This window comes from Rhinolophus sinicus, unplaced genomic scaffold, assembly GCF_057876585.1.
Source record: "Rhinolophus sinicus isolate RSI-liver-muscle unplaced genomic scaffold, RSI-T2T HiC_scaffold_19, whole genome shotgun sequence".
Taxonomy (NCBI): Eukaryota; Metazoa; Chordata; class Mammalia; order Chiroptera; family Rhinolophidae; genus Rhinolophus; species Rhinolophus sinicus.
In genome coordinates this window covers 1,119,256-1,136,174 of record NW_028290710.1, presented here as the reverse complement: position 1 = coordinate 1,136,174, position 16,919 = coordinate 1,119,256, and the positions used below count along the sequence as shown (strand labels likewise).

Below are 16,919 nucleotides of genomic sequence, written 5' to 3'. Positions count from 1 at the left end.
TCAGGAGCTCTCTCCCCGCGTGCCAGCCCCCTCTTTCTCTGTCTCTGTCCATGTCTCTCTGTATGTCTAGATACATACATGTACATATACGTGTATATTTCCATCTCGCTCCCTCTTACTCCTCCTCCCGTTCTGTCTGTCTGTCCCTGTCCTGCGGGGACTCTAGCCCCTCTGCCCGCACAAGAATGCAGGATTTGGCGAGGCCAAGAGGGAACACCAACAGACCACGGATAGGGGGCTCATAGCACCATGTCTCACGGGCGGCTGGCTTGGAGACTCGGCAAGCCGGAGCCGCCCGATCCCCAGCCTGCCGGCCGATTCTCTGCCAACCAACAGACCCGCCAACTTACCGACCCACCAAGCCGGCCAACTGCAGTCCGCGCCCCTCTGCAATTTGCAGTCCACAATCCGCGCTTCCTAGCTTGGCCACCGCAGCTCTGCCGGTGGCCAATGGCCAACTGGCAACAGCTGATGGCCAAGCGGTCACGGCTGATATCCATGCAGCCCCCACGCAGCACCCCTCCACGCGAGGCCCAGAGCCTGGAAAGTGCTCTCTGCGAGTCTGTCCCCACAGTCCCCGTCGGTCTCTCTCCGCCTCTCTCTTGCTCTGTCTCTGGCCTTCTCTCATCCTCTCTCTCACCTCCCTGGGTCAGGAGAGGTGACGTGTAGCCAGTGAAGTGAACAGTGATCGGGCGGGACGCCGGTCGCTGACGAGGGGCGAGAACCCAGAAAGAAGGCTGTGTGAGGAAGGGTGGCGGCGGACTGGAGGTGCTGCCCCCTGGTGGCGGGTGGCTCTCCCTGGCTTTGGGCCAGTGGGTGGGGCCGGCCAGGGCCAGGGCCTGGGTTGCACGTCCCTAGGGTGGAGGGGACTGAGAGGACCCTGCGACCCCCTCGGTGGCCCTGAGAGGTGGGGACAGCACAGCAGCAAGGGGGGTGTGCGGTTGTGGGGCTGGGGGGAGATGAGAGGGGTTGGGGTAGGGGGGCGGGGTAAAAGCCCTTCGGGGCCTGGGGAGGCCCAGGATGCCAGGGCGCCCAGACATATGTCACAGTCAGGGAAGTGACGGAGGCCCGTTAGAGCCACTGGGGGGCGCGAAGGGGCCTCGCTGCGGGCCAGGAGTAGCCCGTCGCCCACACCAGCGGCGTCCGGAGGAGGCGGGGAGCTGGCGGGAGGCGCTCGGGCAGACGTGCTCGCCACCCGAGCGGCCCAGCAGCATGGCGTGCGCTCAGAAGCAGGTCGGGAGCAGGCTCTTGGAGTGCCGGGAGCCGGGTCCCAGCGCCTAAGGCCACACCACCCTGCACGCGCCAGATCTCGTCTGATCTCGGGAGCTAAGCAGGGAGGGGCCTGGTTAGTACTTGGATGGGAGACCGCCTGGGAATAGCTGCAGGCTTTTGCTCGCCTCTCCTTTTGCATCGCCGCCCCGGCGTGGCTCCCTGCGAACCCCTGCCGCCCCTTGCCTCTCTGCAGCCGCCCAGCCAGCCGAAGGTCCCCCTGACCAGCAGAGGGTTAGCCGCCAGGCACTACAAGCTGGCAGCCCCGGCCGCACACCAGGCCCGTCGGCCAGGGCTCCCCCGCACACCCTCTTCTCAGTCCTCTTCAGTCCCGGAGGCTGTCATCTCGATCCCTTCGCCGACCTTCGATCGCCGCCACCGCCAACAGCGCTGCCCTCGCCCCCGCCGCCACCGCCAAATCCGCCGCCATCACCGCGCTCCCCACACCCCCCTCCAGCGCTGCCCTCACCCCTGCCCCCGCCCTCGCCACCGCCATCGCTGTACTGCTTCAATCTCCCGCCTCTGCTCTCCCCTCCTCCGCCGCCAGCACCGCCCTCTTCCCCGCTACCGCCGCCGCCGGCGCCGGCGCCAACCCTCCCCGCGCCCAGCGCCCGCCGACACAGCCCCCAACGCTGCCGCCGCCTCCATCGCCGACCTCGCAACCCTCCCGCGCCGCTGCCGCCGACGCCGCCAACGCTGCTCGCGATCAGCCCCCGCTTCTCCCGCCGCCGCCGCGATCACCGCGCTCCCCACCCCCTCCGCCAGCGCTGCCCTCGCCCCCTCCCCCGCCCCCGCCGCCGCCATCGCCGTACTCCCTCAAACTCCCTCCTCTGCTCTCCCCACCTCGGCCGCCAGCACCGCGCTCCCCATCCCCGCCGCCAGTGCTGCCCTGTTCCCCACCCCCGCCCCCGCCGCCGCCATTGCCGCACTCCCTCAATCTCCCTCCTCTGCTCTCCCCGCCTCCAGCACCGCCATCTCCCCCGCCTCCGCCCCAGCCCTCGCCGCCGCCGCCGCCACCATCGCCATACTCCCTCAATCTCCCGCCTCTGCTCTCCCGGCCTCCTCCGCCCCCGCCGCCGCCGCCGCCGCCGCCGCCGCCGCCGCCGCCGCCGCCCCCCCCTCCGCAGCCGCCCAAGCCGCCTCCGCGGGGTCCTCCCACAACTCCCAAGCCCAGGGTTGCCTGCTGGTGCAGGCCTCCCCCAGCCTTGGGGGTGCGGTTGTTGGTAAACCTGGTGGCGGTAGGGGTGCGGGGTGTATGGCGGTCTGGGTCCGGGGAGTCCCAGGATGCCAGAGTTCCACGAATTCTGGCACCATCAGGGAAGTGGCAGTGTCCCATGGAGCCTCGGGTGGCGCGAAGGGGCCTCGCTGCCGGCCAGGAGTAGCCCGCCGCCCACGCCTGGGGCATTCGGAAGAGGCGGGGAGCCGGACTGGGAGGGGGACGCGGTGCTGGCAGAGCCGGCCAGCAGGTCGATGCTCACCACCGGAGCCGCGCATCTGCATGGCGCGCGCTCACGAGGCAGGCCGGGAGCAGGCTCTTGGGGCGCGGGGAGCCGAGTCCCATCGTCTATGGCCGTACCACCCTGAACGCGCCCGATCTCCTCTGATCTCGGGAGCTAAGCAGGGAGGGGCCTGGTTAGTGCTTGGATGGGAGACCGCCTGGGAATACCTGTAGGCTTTTGCTCGCCTCTCCTTTTGCGCCGCCGCCCCTGCGTGGCTCCCTCCGAACCCCTGCCGCCCCTTGCCCCTCTGCAGCCGCCCATCCAGCCGAAGGTCCCCCTGGCCAGAGGCCGGTCAGCCACCCGGCGCTACAAGCTGGCAGCCCCGGCCGCACACCAGGCCCGTCGGCCAGGGCTCACCCCCACACCCTCTTCTTAGTCCTCTTCGCCGAGGCAGGCAGTCAGCCAGCAGCAGTTAGCCGAGCCTGTGTCTCCGCCGGCAGGCACCTCTCCCCACACCCCCGCGCGCCCCCTCCCATCGCCCACAAGAGCCAGGAACCCTCCCTTCCCGCAGTGGCCCCAACACACAGGGTACAAAGAGCCGGGACAAAGCAGGGGACTGAGGGAGCAGCACCCCAACACACCGCACGCCCTCGGACTCCAGGAGAGACCACCACAAGGGGAAGTGCAGGCACGCAGGCACACAACACTCTCAACCAGGGTGCCTGTGGGCTGCCACTCTCCTCCCGCGGGGCGGGGGGTTCCTGGGCGGGGCTCGGAGCCCACTGGCCCTCCCGCCCGGCCCGGGGGCTTCAAGGGTGACTTTCAATGCCCGGGCACTGCCTCCTTAGTGGAGCCCAGCCACGGGCATGACCACACTTCGGTTGAGAAGCTGCCACTTCAAAGCAGCGACAGTGCGTCTGTCCCAGTCCGTGTGCCCGCTTGTGCGTCCCTCCCCCCTCCCCCACCCCATGTCTCTCTGGCTCTGTGACGTGCCTGTTGGGCTCTGGCTCTGGCTCAGGAGCTCTCTCCCCGCGTGCCAGCCCCCTCTTTCTCTGTCTCTGTCCATGTCTCTCTGTATGTCTAGGTACATACAGGTACATATAGGTGTATATTTCGATCTCGCTCCCTCTTTCTCCTCCTCCCGTTCTCTCTGTCGGTCCCTGTCCTGCGGGGACTCTAGTCCCTCTGCCCGCACAAGAACGCAGGATATGGCGAGGCCAAGAGGGAACACCAACAGAGCCACGGATAGGGGGCTCATAGCACTATGTCTCACGGGCGGCTGGCTCGGAGACACGGCAAGCCGGAGCCGCCCGATCCCCAACCTGTCGGCCGCTTCTCTGCCAACCCACCGACACACCGCCCGTCGACCCGCCAAGCGGGCCCACTGCAATCCGCGCCCCTCTGCAATTTGCAGTCCACCATCCGCGCTTCCTAGCTTGGCCACCGCAGCTCCTCCGGTGGCCAGTGGCCAATTGGCAACAGCTGATGGCCAAGCGGTCACAGCTGATGACCATGCAGCCCCCAAGCAGCACCCCTCCACGCGAGGCCCAGAGCCTGGAGAGTGCTCTCTGCGAGTCTGTCCCCACAGTCCCCGTCTGTCTCTCTCCGCCTCTCTCTTGCTCCGTCTCTGGCCTTCTCTCATCCTCTCTCTCACCTCCCTGGGTCAGGAGAGGTGACGTGTAGCCAGTGAAGGGACCGGACATCGGGCGGGGCTCCGGTCGCTGACGAGGGTTCCAGGGCCCAGACTGAAGGCTTGTGACGAAGGGTGGCTGCAGACTGGAGATGCTGCACCCTGGTGGCGCGGGTGGCTCTCCCTGGCTTTGGGCCTGTGGATGGGTCCGGTCAGGGCCAGGGCCTGGGTTGCACGTCCCTAGGGCCGGAGGGGACTGAGAGGACCCTGCGACCCCCTCGGTGGCCCTGAGAGGTGGGGACAGCACAGCAGCAAGGGGGGTGTGCGGTTGTGTGGCTGGGGGGAGATTTGAGGGGTTGGGGTAGGGGGACGGGGTAAAAGCCCTTCGGGGCCTGGGGAGGCCCAGGATGCCAGGGCGCCCAGACATATGTCACAGTCAGGGAAGTGACAGAGGCCCGTGGAGCCACTGGGGGGCGCGAAGGTGCCTCGCTGCGGGCCAGGAGTAGCCCGTCGCCCACACCAGCGGCGTCCGGAGGAGGCGGGGAGCGGGCGGGAGCCGCTCAGGCAGACGTGCTCGCCACCCTAGCGGCCCAGCAGCACGGCGCGCGCGGTCAGAGGCAGGCCGGGAGCAGGCTCTTGGGGCGCGGGGAGCCGGGTCCCAGCGTCTAGGGCCATACCACCCTGAACGCGCCCGATCTCCTCTGATCTCGGGAGCTAAGCAGGGCGGGGCCTGGTTAGTACTTGGATGGGAGACCGCCTGGGAATAGCTGCAGGCTTTTGCTCGCCTCTCCTTTTGCGCCGCCGCCCCGGCGTGGCTCCCTCCGAACCCCTGCCGCACCTTGCCCCTCTGCAGCCGCCCAGGCAGCCGAAGGTCCCCCTGGCCAGAGGAGGGTCAGTCGCCCAGCACTACAAGCTCGCATCCCCGGCCGCACACCAGGCCTGTCGGCCAGGGCTCCCCCCCACTCCCTCTTCTTAGTGCTCTTCGCCAAGGCAGGCCCTCAGCCTGCAGCAGTCAGCCGCCTCTCGGTCGCCGCCACCGCCATCGCAGGGCTCCCTCTCGCTCCCCGACCCTGCCGCCGCCGCAACCCCCAACGCCCAAGCCCAGGGCTGCCTGCCGGCGCAGGCCTCCACCAGGCTCTCTCCATCCCAGGACGTGCCGGTGCTTTGCACCTCTCCCCGAGCCCAGGGCACGCCCATCCCTGCGCCTGCCCTCGGGTCCCGACACACACGATCGGCGTGACCTCGGGCAAACGGGACGCCCACACGCCCCGCCCCACCGGAGTCTTCTGTCTCCGCTGGCAGGCACCTCGCCCCACACCCCCGCGCGCCCCTCCCGTCTCCCACAAGAGCCAGGAGCCCTCCCTTCCCGCCGGCCACGGTGTCCCTGAAACACAGGGCACAAAGAGCCGGGACAAACCAGGGGACGGCGGGAGCAGCACCCCAACACACCACGCGACATCGACTCCAGGGGAGACCACCACAAGGGCAGAGCAGGCACGCAGGCACACAACCCTCACAACCAGGGTGCCTGGGGGTGCCACTCTCCTCCCGCGGGCGGGTGCCTGGGCGGGGCTCAGAGACCACAGGCCCTCCGGAGACCCTGGCGGGCCGCCCCGGAGGCTTCAATGGTGACTGCCAACGCCAGGGCAATGCCTCCTTAGAGGAGCCCAGCCCCGGGCACGACCACACTCCGGTGGAGGAGCCGCCACTTCAACACAGCCTCAGTGCGTCTGTAACACTCCGTGTGCCCGCCTGTGCGTCCCTCCCACCCTCCCCCACCCCATATCTGTCAGGCTCTGAGAGGTGCCTGTTGGGCCCTGGCTCTGGCTCAGGAGCTCTCTCCCCGCGTGCCAGCCCCCTCTTTCTCTGTCTCTGTCCATGTCTCTCTGTATGTCTAGATACATACATGTACATATACGTGTATATTTCCATCTCGCTCCCTCTTACTCCTCCTCCCGTTCTGTCTGTCTGTCCCTGTCCTGCGGGGACTCTAGCCCCTCTGCCCGCACAAGAATGCAGGATTTGGCGAGGCCAAGAGGGAACACCAACAGACCACGGATAGGGGGCTCATAGCACCATGTCTCACGGGCGGCTGGCTTGGAGACTCGGCAAGCCGGAGCCGCCCGATCCCCAGCCTGCCGGCCGATTCTCTGCCAACCAACAGACCCGCCAACTTACCGACCCACCAAGCCGGCCAACTGCAGTCCGCGCCCCTCTGCAATTTGCAGTCCACAATCCGCGCTTCCTAGCTTGGCCACCGCAGCTCTGCCGGTGGCCAATGGCCAACTGGCAACAGCTGATGGCCAAGCGGTCACGGCTGATATCCATGCAGCCCCCACGCAGCACCCCTCCACGCGAGGCCCAGAGCCTGGAAAGTGCTCTCTGCGAGTCTGTCCCCACAGTCCCCGTCGGTCTCTCTCCGCCTCTCTCTTGCTCTGTCTCTGGCCTTCTCTCATCCTCTCTCTCACCTCCCTGGGTCAGGAGAGGTGACGTGTAGCCAGTGAAGTGAACAGTGATCGGGCGGGACGCCGGTCGCTGACGAGGGGCGAGAACCCAGAAAGAAGGCTGTGTGAGGAAGGGTGGCGGCGGACTGGAGGTGCTGCCCCCTGGTGGCGGGTGGCTCTCCCTGGCTTTGGGCCAGTGGGTGGGGCCGGCCAGGGCCAGGGCCTGGGTTGCACGTCCCTAGGGTGGAGGGGACTGAGAGGACCCTGCGACCCCCTCGGTGGCCCTGAGAGGTGGGGACAGCACAGCAGCAAGGGGGGTGTGCGGTTGTGGGGCTGGGGGGAGATGAGAGGGGTTGGGGTAGGGGGGCGGGGTAAAAGCCCTTCGGGGCCTGGGGAGGCCCAGGATGCCAGGGCGCCCAGACATATGTCACAGTCAGGGAAGTGACGGAGGCCCGTTAGAGCCACTGGGGGGCGCGAAGGGGCCTCGCTGCGGGCCAGGAGTAGCCCGTCGCCCACACCAGCGGCGTCCGGAGGAGGCGGGGAGCTGGCGGGAGGCGCTCGGGCAGACGTGCTCGCCACCCGAGCGGCCCAGCAGCATGGCGTGCGCTCAGAAGCAGGTCGGGAGCAGGCTCTTGGAGTGCCGGGAGCCGGGTCCCAGCGCCTAAGGCCACACCACCCTGCACGCGCCAGATCTCGTCTGATCTCGGGAGCTAAGCAGGGAGGGGCCTGGTTAGTACTTGGATGGGAGACCGCCTGGGAATAGCTGCAGGCTTTTGCTCGCCTCTCCTTTTGCATCGCCGCCCCGGCGTGGCTCCCTGCGAACCCCTGCCGCCCCTTGCCTCTCTGCAGCCGCCCAGCCAGCCGAAGGTCCCCCTGACCAGCAGAGGGTTAGCCGCCAGGCACTACAAGCTGGCAGCCCCGGCCGCACACCAGGCCCGTCGGCCAGGGCTCCCCCGCACACCCTCTTCTCAGTCCTCTTCAGTCCCGGAGGCTGTCATCTCGATCCCTTCGCCGACCTTCGATCGCCGCCACCGCCAACAGCGCTGCCCTCGCCCCCGCCGCCACCGCCAAATCCGCCGCCATCACCGCGCTCCCCACACCCCCCTCCAGCGCTGCCCTCACCCCTGCCCCCGCCCTCGCCACCGCCATCGCTGTACTGCTTCAATCTCCCGCCTCTGCTCTCCCCTCCTCCGCCGCCAGCACCGCCCTCTTCCCCGCTACCGCCGCCGCCGCCGGCGCCAACCCTCCCCGCGCCCAGCGCCCGCCGACACAGCCCCCAACGCTGCCGCCGCCTCCATCACCGACCTCGCAACCCTCCCGCGCCGCTGCCGCCGACGCCGCCAACGCTGCTCGCGATCAGCCCCCGCTTCTCCCGCCGCCGCCGCCAGGATCACCGCGCTCCCCACCCCCTCCGCCAGCGCTGCCCTCGCCCCCTCCCCCGCCCCCGCCGCCGCCATCGCCGTACTCCCTCAAACTCCCTCCTCTGCTCTCTCCCCCTTGGCCGCCAGCACCGCGCTCCCCATCCCCGCCGCCAGTGCTGCCCTGTTCCCCACCCCCGCCCCCGCCGCCGCCATTGCCGCACTCCCTCAATCTCCCTCCTCTGCTCTCCCCGCCTCCAGCACCGCCATCTCCCCCGCCTCCGCCCCAGCCCCCGCCGCCGCCGCCGCCACCATCGCCATACTCCCTCAATCTCCCGCCTCTGCTCTCCCGGCCTCCTCCGCCCCCGCCGCCGCCGCCGCCGCCGCCGCCGCCGCCGCCGCCGCCGCCCCCCCCTCCGCAGCCGCCCAAGCCGCCGCCGCGGGGTCCTCCCACAACTCCCAAGCCCAGGGTTGCCTGCTGGTGCAGGCCTCCCCCAGCCTTGGGGGTGCGGTTGTTGGTAAACCTGGTGGCGGTAGGGGGGCGGGGTGTATGGCGGTCTGGGTCCGGGGAGTCCCAGGATGCCAGAGTTCCACGAATTCTGGCACCATCAGGGAAGTGGCAGTGTCCCATGGAGCCTCGGGTGGCGCGAAGGGGCCTCGCTGCCGGCCAGGAGTAGCCCGCCGCCCACGCCTGGGGCATTCGGAAGAGGCGGGGAGCCGGACTGGGAGGGGGACGCGGTGCTGGCAGAGCCGGCCAGCAGGTCGATGCTCACCACCGGAGCCGCGCATCTGCATGGCGCGCGCTCACGAGGCAGGCCGGGAGCAGGCTCTTGGGGCGCGGGGAGCCGAGTCCCATCGTCTATGGCCGTACCACCCTGAACGCGCCCGATCTCCTCTGATCTCGGGAGCTAAGCAGGGAGGGGCCTGGTTAGTGCTTGGATGGGAGACCGCCTGGGAATACCTGTAGGCTTTTGCTCGCCTCTCCTTTTGCGCCGCCGCCCCTGCGTGGCTCCCTCCGAACCCCTGCCGCCCCTTGCCCCTCTGCAGCCGCCCATCCAGCCGAAGGTCCCCCTGGCCAGAGGCCGGTCAGCCACCCGGCGCTACAAGCTGGCAGCCCCGGCCGCACACCAGGCCCGTCGGCCAGGGCTCACCCCCACACCCTCTTCTTAGTCCTCTTCGCCGAGGCAGGCAGTCAGCCAGCAGCAGTTAGCCGAGCCTGTGTCTCCGCCGGCAGGCACCTCTCCCCACACCCCCGCGCGCCCCCTCCCATCGCCCACAAGAGCCAGGAACCCTCCCTTCCCGCAGTGGCCCCAACACACAGGGTACAAAGAGCCGGGACAAAGCAGGGGACTGAGGGAGCAGCACCCCAACACACCGCACGCCCTCGGACTCCAGGAGAGACCACCACAAGGGGAAGTGCAGGCACGCAGGCACACAACACTCTCAACCAGGGTGCCTGTGGGCTGCCACTCTCCTCCCGCGGGGCGGGGGGTTCCTGGGCGGGGCTCGGAGCCCACTGGCCCTCCCGCCCGGCCCGGGGGCTTCAAGGGTGACTTTCAATGCCCGGGCACTGCCTCCTTAGTGGAGCCCAGCCACGGGCATGACCACACTTCGGTTGAGAAGCTGCCACTTCAAAGCAGCGTCAGTGCGTCTGTCCCAGTCCGTGTGCCCGCTTGTGCGTCCCTCCCCCCTCCCCCACCCCATGTCTCTCTGGCTCTGTGACGTGCCTGTTGGGCTCTGGCTCTGGCTCAGGAGCTCTCTCCCCGCGTGCCAGCCCCCTCTTTCTCTGTCTCTGTCCATGTCTCTCTGTATGTCTAGGTACATACAGGTACATATAGGTGTATATTTCGATCTCGCTCCCTCTTTCTCCTCCTCCCGTTCTCTCTGTCGGTCCCTGTCCTGCGGGGACTCTAGTCCCTCTGCCCGCACAAGAACGCAGGATATGGCGAGGCCAAGAGGGAACACCAACAGAGCCACGGATAGGGGGCTCATAGCACTATGTCTCACGGGCGGCTGGCTCGGAGACACGGCAAGCCGGAGCCGCCCGATCCCCAACCTGTCGGCCGCTTCTCTGCCAACCCACCGACACACCGCCCGTCGACCCGCCAAGCGGGCCCACTGCAATCCGCGCCCCTCTGCAATTTGCAGTCCACCATCCGCGCTTCCTAGCTTGGCCACCGCAGCTCCTCCGGTGGCCAGTGGCCAATTGGCAACAGCTGATGGCCAAGCGGTCACAGCTGATGACCATGCAGCCCCCAAGCAGCACCCCTCCACGCGAGGCCCAGAGCCTGGAGAGTGCTCTCTGCGAGTCTGTCCCCACAGTCCCCGTCTGTCTCTCTCCGCCTCTCTCTTGCTCCGTCTCTGGCCTTCTCTCATCCTCTCTCTCACCTCCCTGGGTCAGGAGAGGTGACGTGTAGCCAGTGAAGGGACCGGACATCGGGCGGGGCTCCGGTCGCTGACGAGGGTTCCAGGGCCCAGACTGAAGGCTTGTGACGAAGGGTGGCTGCAGACTGGAGATGCTGCACCCTGGTGGCGCGGGTGGCTCTCCCTGGCTTTGGGCCTGTGGATGGGTCCGGTCAGGGCCAGGGCCTGGGTTGCACGTCCCTAGGGCCGGAGGGGACTGAGAGGACCCTGCGACCCCCTCGGTGGCCCTGAGAGGTGGGGACAGCACAGCAGCAAGGGGGGTGTGCGGTTGTGTGGCTGGGGGGAGATTTGAGGGGTTGGGGTAGGGGGACGGGGTAAAAGCCCTTCGGGGCCTGGGGAGGCCCAGGATGCCAGGGCGCCCAGACATATGTCACAGTCAGGGAAGTGACAGAGGCCCGTGGAGCCACTGGGGGGCGCGAAGGTGCCTCGCTGCGGGCCAGGAGTAGCCCGTCGCCCACACCAGCGGCATCCGGAGGAGGCGGGGAGCGGGCGGGAGCCGCTCAGGCAGACGTGCTCGCCACCCTAGCGGCCCAGCAGCACGGCGCGCGCGGTCAGAGGCAGGCCGGGAGCAGGCTCTTGGGGCGCGGGGAGCCGGGTCCCAGCGTCTAGGGCCATACCACCCTGAACGCGCCCGATCTCCTCTGATCTCGGGAGCTAAGCAGGGCGGGGCCTGGTTAGTACTTGGATGGGAGACCGCCTGGGAATAGCTGCAGGCTTTTGCTCGCCTCTCCTTTTGCGCCGCCGCCCCGGCGTGGCTCCCTCCGAACCCCTGCCGCACCTTGCCCCTCTGCAGCCGCCCAGGCAGCCGAAGGTCCCCCTGGCCAGAGGAGGGTCAGTCGCCCAGCACTACAAGCTCGCATCCCCGGCCGCACACCAGGCCTGTCGGCCAGGGCTCCCCCCCACTCCCTCTTCTTAGTGCTCTTCGCCAAGGCAGGCCCTCAGCCTGCAGCAGTCAGCCGCCTCTCGGTCGCCGCCACCGCCATCGCAGGGCTCCCTCTCGCTCCCCGACCCTGCCGCCGCCGCAACCCCCAACGCCCAAGCCCAGGGCTGCCTGCCGGCGCAGGCCTCCACCAGGCTCTCTCCATCCCAGGACGTGCCGGTGCTTTGCACCTCTCCCCGAGCCCAGGGCACGCCCATCCCTGCGCCTGCCCTCGGGTCCCGACACACACGATCGGCGTGACCTCGGGCAAACGGGACGCCCACACGCCCCGCCCCACCGGAGTCTTCTGTCTCCGCTGGCAGGCACCTCGCCCCACACCCCCGCGCGCCCCTCCCGTCTCCCACAAGAGCCAGGAGCCCTCCCTTCCCGCCGGCCACGGTGTCCCTGAAACACAGGGCACAAAGAGCCGGGACAAACCAGGGGACGGCGGGAGCAGCACCCCAACACACCACGCGACATCGACTCCAGGGGAGACCACCACAAGGGCAGAGCAGGCACGCAGGCACACAACCCTCACAACCAGGGTGCCTGGGGGCTGCCACCCTCCTCCCGCGGGCGGGTGCCTGGGCGGGGCTCAGAGACCACAGGCCCTCCGGAGACCCTGGCGGGCCGCCCCGGAGGCTTCAATGGTGACTGCCAACGCCAGGGCAATGCCTCCTTAGAGGAGCCCAGCCCCGGGCACGACCACACTCCGGTGGAGGAGCCGCCACTTCAACACAGCCTCAGTGCGTCTGTAACACTCCGTGTGCCCGCCTGTGCGTCCCTCCCACCCTCCCCCACCCCATATCTGTCAGGCTCTGAGAGGTGCCTGTTGGGCCCTGGCTCTGGCTCAGGAGCTCTCTCCCCGCGTGCCAGCCCCCTCTTTCTCTGTCTCTGTCCATGTCTCTCTGTATGTCTAGATACATACATGTACATATACGTGTATATTTCCATCTCGCTCCCTCTTACTCCTCCTCCCGTTCTGTCTGTCTGTCCCTGTCCTGCGGGGACTCTAGCCCCTCTGCCCGCACAAGAATGCAGGATTTGGCGAGGCCAAGAGGGAACACCAACAGACCACGGATAGGGGGCTCATAGCACCATGTCTCACGGGCGGCTGGCTTGGAGACTCGGCAAGCCGGAGCCGCCCGATCCCCAGCCTGCCGGCCGATTCTCTGCCAACCAACAGACCCGCCAACTTACCGACCCACCAAGCCGGCCAACTGCAGTCCGCGCCCCTCTGCAATTTGCAGTCCACAATCCGCGCTTCCTAGCTTGGCCACCGCAGCTCTGCCGGTGGCCAATGGCCAACTGGCAACAGCTGATGGCCAAGCGGTCACGGCTGATATCCATGCAGCCCCCACGCAGCACCCCTCCACGCGAGGCCCAGAGCCTGGAAAGTGCTCTCTGCGAGTCTGTCCCCACAGTCCCCGTCGGTCTCTCTCCGCCTCTCTCTTGCTCTGTCTCTGGCCTTCTCTCATCCTCTCTCTCACCTCCCTGGGTCAGGAGAGGTGACGTGTAGCCAGTGAAGTGAACAGTGATCGGGCGGGACGCCGGTCGCTGACGAGGGGCGAGAACCCAGAAAGAAGGCTGTGTGAGGAAGGGTGGCGGCGGACTGGAGGTGCTGCCCCCTGGTGGCGGGTGGCTCTCCCTGGCTTTGGGCCAGTGGGTGGGGCCGGCCAGGGCCAGGGCCTGGGTTGCACGTCCCTAGGGTGGAGGGGACTGAGAGGACCCTGCGACCCCCTCGGTGGCCCTGAGAGGTGGGGACAGCACAGCAGCAAGGGGGGTGTGCGGTTGTGGGGCTGGGGGGAGATGAGAGGGGTTGGGGTAGGGGGGCGGGGTAAAAGCCCTTCGGGGCCTGGGGAGGCCCAGGATGCCAGGGCGCCCAGACATATGTCACAGTCAGGGAAGTGACGGAGGCCCGTTAGAGCCACTGGGGGGCGCGAAGGGGCCTCGCTGCGGGCCAGGAGTAGCCCGTCGCCCACACCAGCGGCGTCCGGAGGAGGCGGGGAGCTGGCGGGAGGCGCTCGGGCAGACGTGCTCGCCACCCGAGCGGCCCAGCAGCATGGCGTGCGCTCAGAAGCAGGTCGGGAGCAGGCTCTTGGAGTGCCGGGAGCCGGGTCCCAGCGCCTAAGGCCACACCACCCTGCACGCGCCAGATCTCGTCTGATCTCGGGAGCTAAGCAGGGAGGGGCCTGGTTAGTACTTGGATGGGAGACCGCCTGGGAATAGCTGCAGGCTTTTGCTCGCCTCTCCTTTTGCATCGCCGCCCCGGCGTGGCTCCCTGCGAACCCCTGCCGCCCCTTGCCTCTCTGCAGCCGCCCAGCCAGCCGAAGGTCCCCCTGACCAGCAGAGGGTTAGCCGCCAGGCACTACAAGCTGGCAGCCCCGGCCGCACACCAGGCCCGTCGGCCAGGGCTCCCCCGCACACCCTCTTCTCAGTCCTCTTCAGTCCCGGAGGCTGTCATCTCGATCCCTTCGCCGACCTTCGATCGCCGCCACCGCCAACAGCGCTGCCCTCGCCCCCGCCGCCACCGCCAAATCCGCCGCCATCACCGCGCTCCCCACACCCCCCTCCAGCGCTGCCCTCACCCCTGCCCCCGCCCTCGCCACCGCCATCGCTGTACTGCTTCAATCTCCCGCCTCTGCTCTCCCCTCCTCCGCCGCCAGCACCGCCCTCTTCCCCGCTACCGCCGCCGCCGGCGCCGGCGCCAACCCTCCCCGCGCCCAGCGCCCGCCGACACAGCCCCCAACGCTGCCGCCGCCTCCATCGCCGACCTCGCAACCCTCCCGCGCCGCTGCCGCCGACGCCGCCAACGCTGCTCGCGATCAGCCCCCGCTTCTCCCGCCGCCGCCGCGATCACCGCGCTCCCCACCCCCTCCGCCAGCGCTGCCCTCGCCCCCTCCCCCGCCCCCGCCGCCGCCATCGCCGTACTCCCTCAAACTCCCTCCTCTGCTCTCCCCACCTCGGCCGCCAGCACCGCGCTCCCCATCCCCGCCGCCAGTGCTGCCCTGTTCCCCACCCCCGCCCCCGCCGCCGCCATTGCCGCACTCCCTCAATCTCCCTCCTCTGCTCTCCCCGCCTCCAGCACCGCCATCTCCCCCGCCTCCGCCCCAGCCCCCGCCGCCGCCGCCGCCACCATCGCCATACTCCCTCAATCTCCCGCCTCTGCTCTCCCGGCCTCCTCCGCCCCCGCCGCCGCCGCCGCCGCCGCCGCCGCCGCCGCCGCCGCCGCCGCCCCCCCCTCCGCAGCCGCCCAAGCCGCCGCCGCGGGGTCCTCCCACAACTCCCAAGCCCAGGGTTGCCTGCTGGTGCAGGCCTCCCCCAGCCTTGGGGGTGCGGTTGTTGGTAAACCTGGTGGCGGTAGGGGGGCGGGGTGTATGGCGGTCTGGGTCCGGGGAGTCCCAGGATGCCAGAGTTCCACGAATTCTGGCACCATCAGGGAAGTGGCAGTGTCCCATGGAGCCTCGGGTGGCGCGAAGGGGCCTCGCTGCCGGCCAGGAGTAGCCCGCCGCCCACGCCTGGGGCATTCGGAAGAGGCGGGGAGCCGGACTGGGAGGGGGACGCGGTGCTGGCAGAGCCGGCCAGCAGGTCGATGCTCACCACCGGAGCCGCGCATCTGCATGGCGCGCGCTCACGAGGCAGGCCGGGAGCAGGCTCTTGGGGCGCGGGGAGCCGAGTCCCATCGTCTATGGCCGTACCACCCTGAACGCGCCCGATCTCCTCTGATCTCGGGAGCTAAGCAGGGAGGGGCCTGGTTAGTGCTTGGATGGGAGACCGCCTGGGAATACCTGTAGGCTTTTGCTCGCCTCTCCTTTTGCGCCGCCGCCCCTGCGTGGCTCCCTCCGAACCCCTGCCGCCCCTTGCCCCTCTGCAGCCGCCCATCCAGCCGAAGGTCCCCCTGGCCAGAGGCCGGTCAGCCACCCGGCGCTACAAGCTGGCAGCCCCGGCCGCACACCAGGCCCGTCGGCCAGGGCTCACCCCCACACCCTCTTCTTAGTCCTCTTCGCCGAGGCAGGCAGTCAGCCAGCAGCAGTTAGCCGAGCCTGTGTCTCCGCCGGCAGGCACCTCTCCCCACACCCCCGCGCGCCCCCTCCCATCGCCCACAAGAGCCAGGAACCCTCCCTTCCCGCAGTGGCCCCAACACACAGGGTACAAAGAGCCGGGACAAAGCAGGGGACTGAGGGAGCAGCACCCCAACACACCGCACGCCCTCGGACTCCAGGAGAGACCACCACAAGGGGAAGTGCAGGCACGCAGGCACACAACACTCTCAACCAGGGTGCCTGTGGGCTGCCACTCTCCTCCCGCGGGGCGGGGGGTTCCTGGGCGGGGCTCGGAGCCCACTGGCCCTCCCGCCCGGCCCGGGGGCTTCAAGGGTGACTTTCAATGCCCGGGCACTGCCTCCTTAGTGGAGCCCAGCCACGGGCATGACCACACTTCGGTTGAGAAGCTGCCACTTCAAAGCAGCGTCAGTGCGTCTGTCCCAGTCCGTGTGCCCGCTTGTGCGTCCCTCCCCCCTCCCCCACCCCATGTCTCTCTGGCTCTGTGACGTGCCTGTTGGGCTCTGGCTCTGGCTCAGGAGCTCTCTCCCCGCGTGCCAGCCCCCTCTTTCTCTGTCTCTGTCCATGTCTCTCTGTATGTCTAGGTACATACAGGTACATATAGGTGTATATTTCGATCTCGCTCCCTCTTTCTCCTCCTCCCGTTCTCTCTGTCGGTCCCTGTCCTGCGGGGACTCTAGTCCCTCTGCCCGCACAAGAACGCAGGATATGGCGAGGCCAAGAGGGAACACCAACAGAGCCACGGATAGGGGGCTCATAGCACTATGTCTCACGGGCGGCTGGCTCGGAGACACGGCAAGCCGGAGCCGCCCGATCCCCAACCTGTCGGCCGCTTCTCTGCCAACCCACCGACACACCGCCCGTCGACCCGCCAAGCGGGCCCACTGCAATCCGCGCCCCTCTGCAATTTGCAGTCCACCATCCGCGCTTCCTAGCTTGGCCACCGCAGCTCCTCCGGTGGCCAGTGGCCAATTGGCAACAGCTGATGGCCAAGCGGTCACAGCTGATGACCATGCAGCCCCCAAGCAGCACCCCTCCACGCGAGGCCCAGAGCCTGGAGAGTGCTCTCTGCGAGTCTGTCCCCACAGTCCCCGTCTGTCTCTCTCCGCCTCTCTCTTGCTCCGTCTCTGGCCTTCTCTCATCCTCTCTCTCACCTCCCTGGGTCAGGAGAGGTGACGTGTAGCCAGTGAAGGGACCGGACATCGGGCGGGGCTCCGGTCGCTGACGAGGGTTCCAGGGCCCAGACTGAAGGCTTGTGACGAAGGGTGGCTGCAGACTGGAGATGCTGCACCCTGGTGGCGCGGGTGGCTCTCCCTGGCTTTGGGCCTGTGGATGGGTCCGGTCAGGGCCAGGGCCTGGGTTGCACGTCCCTAGG

The 16,919-nt window shown here is 68.7% G+C and overlaps 8 pseudogenes; all 8 read left to right on the top strand.

Moving 5' to 3' along the window:
- Positions 1-1,275: 1,275 nt before the first annotated feature.
- On the top strand, positions 1,276-1,395 carry LOC148754495 (5S ribosomal RNA; annotated as a pseudogene).
- Positions 1,396-2,831: 1,436 nt separating this feature from the next.
- LOC148754494 (5S ribosomal RNA) lies at positions 2,832-2,951 on the top strand (annotated as a pseudogene).
- A 2,050-nt stretch (positions 2,952-5,001) lies between these two features.
- LOC148754493 (5S ribosomal RNA) lies at positions 5,002-5,121 on the top strand (annotated as a pseudogene).
- Positions 5,122-7,441: 2,320 nt separating this feature from the next.
- On the top strand, positions 7,442-7,561 carry LOC148754492 (5S ribosomal RNA; annotated as a pseudogene).
- A 1,436-nt stretch (positions 7,562-8,997) lies between these two features.
- LOC148754491 (5S ribosomal RNA) lies at positions 8,998-9,117 on the top strand (annotated as a pseudogene).
- Positions 9,118-11,167: 2,050 nt separating this feature from the next.
- On the top strand, positions 11,168-11,287 carry LOC148754490 (5S ribosomal RNA; annotated as a pseudogene).
- Positions 11,288-13,608: 2,321 nt separating this feature from the next.
- On the top strand, positions 13,609-13,728 carry LOC148754489 (5S ribosomal RNA; annotated as a pseudogene).
- A 1,439-nt stretch (positions 13,729-15,167) lies between these two features.
- On the top strand, positions 15,168-15,287 carry LOC148754488 (5S ribosomal RNA; annotated as a pseudogene).
- The last annotated feature ends 1,632 nt before the right edge of the window (positions 15,288-16,919 follow it).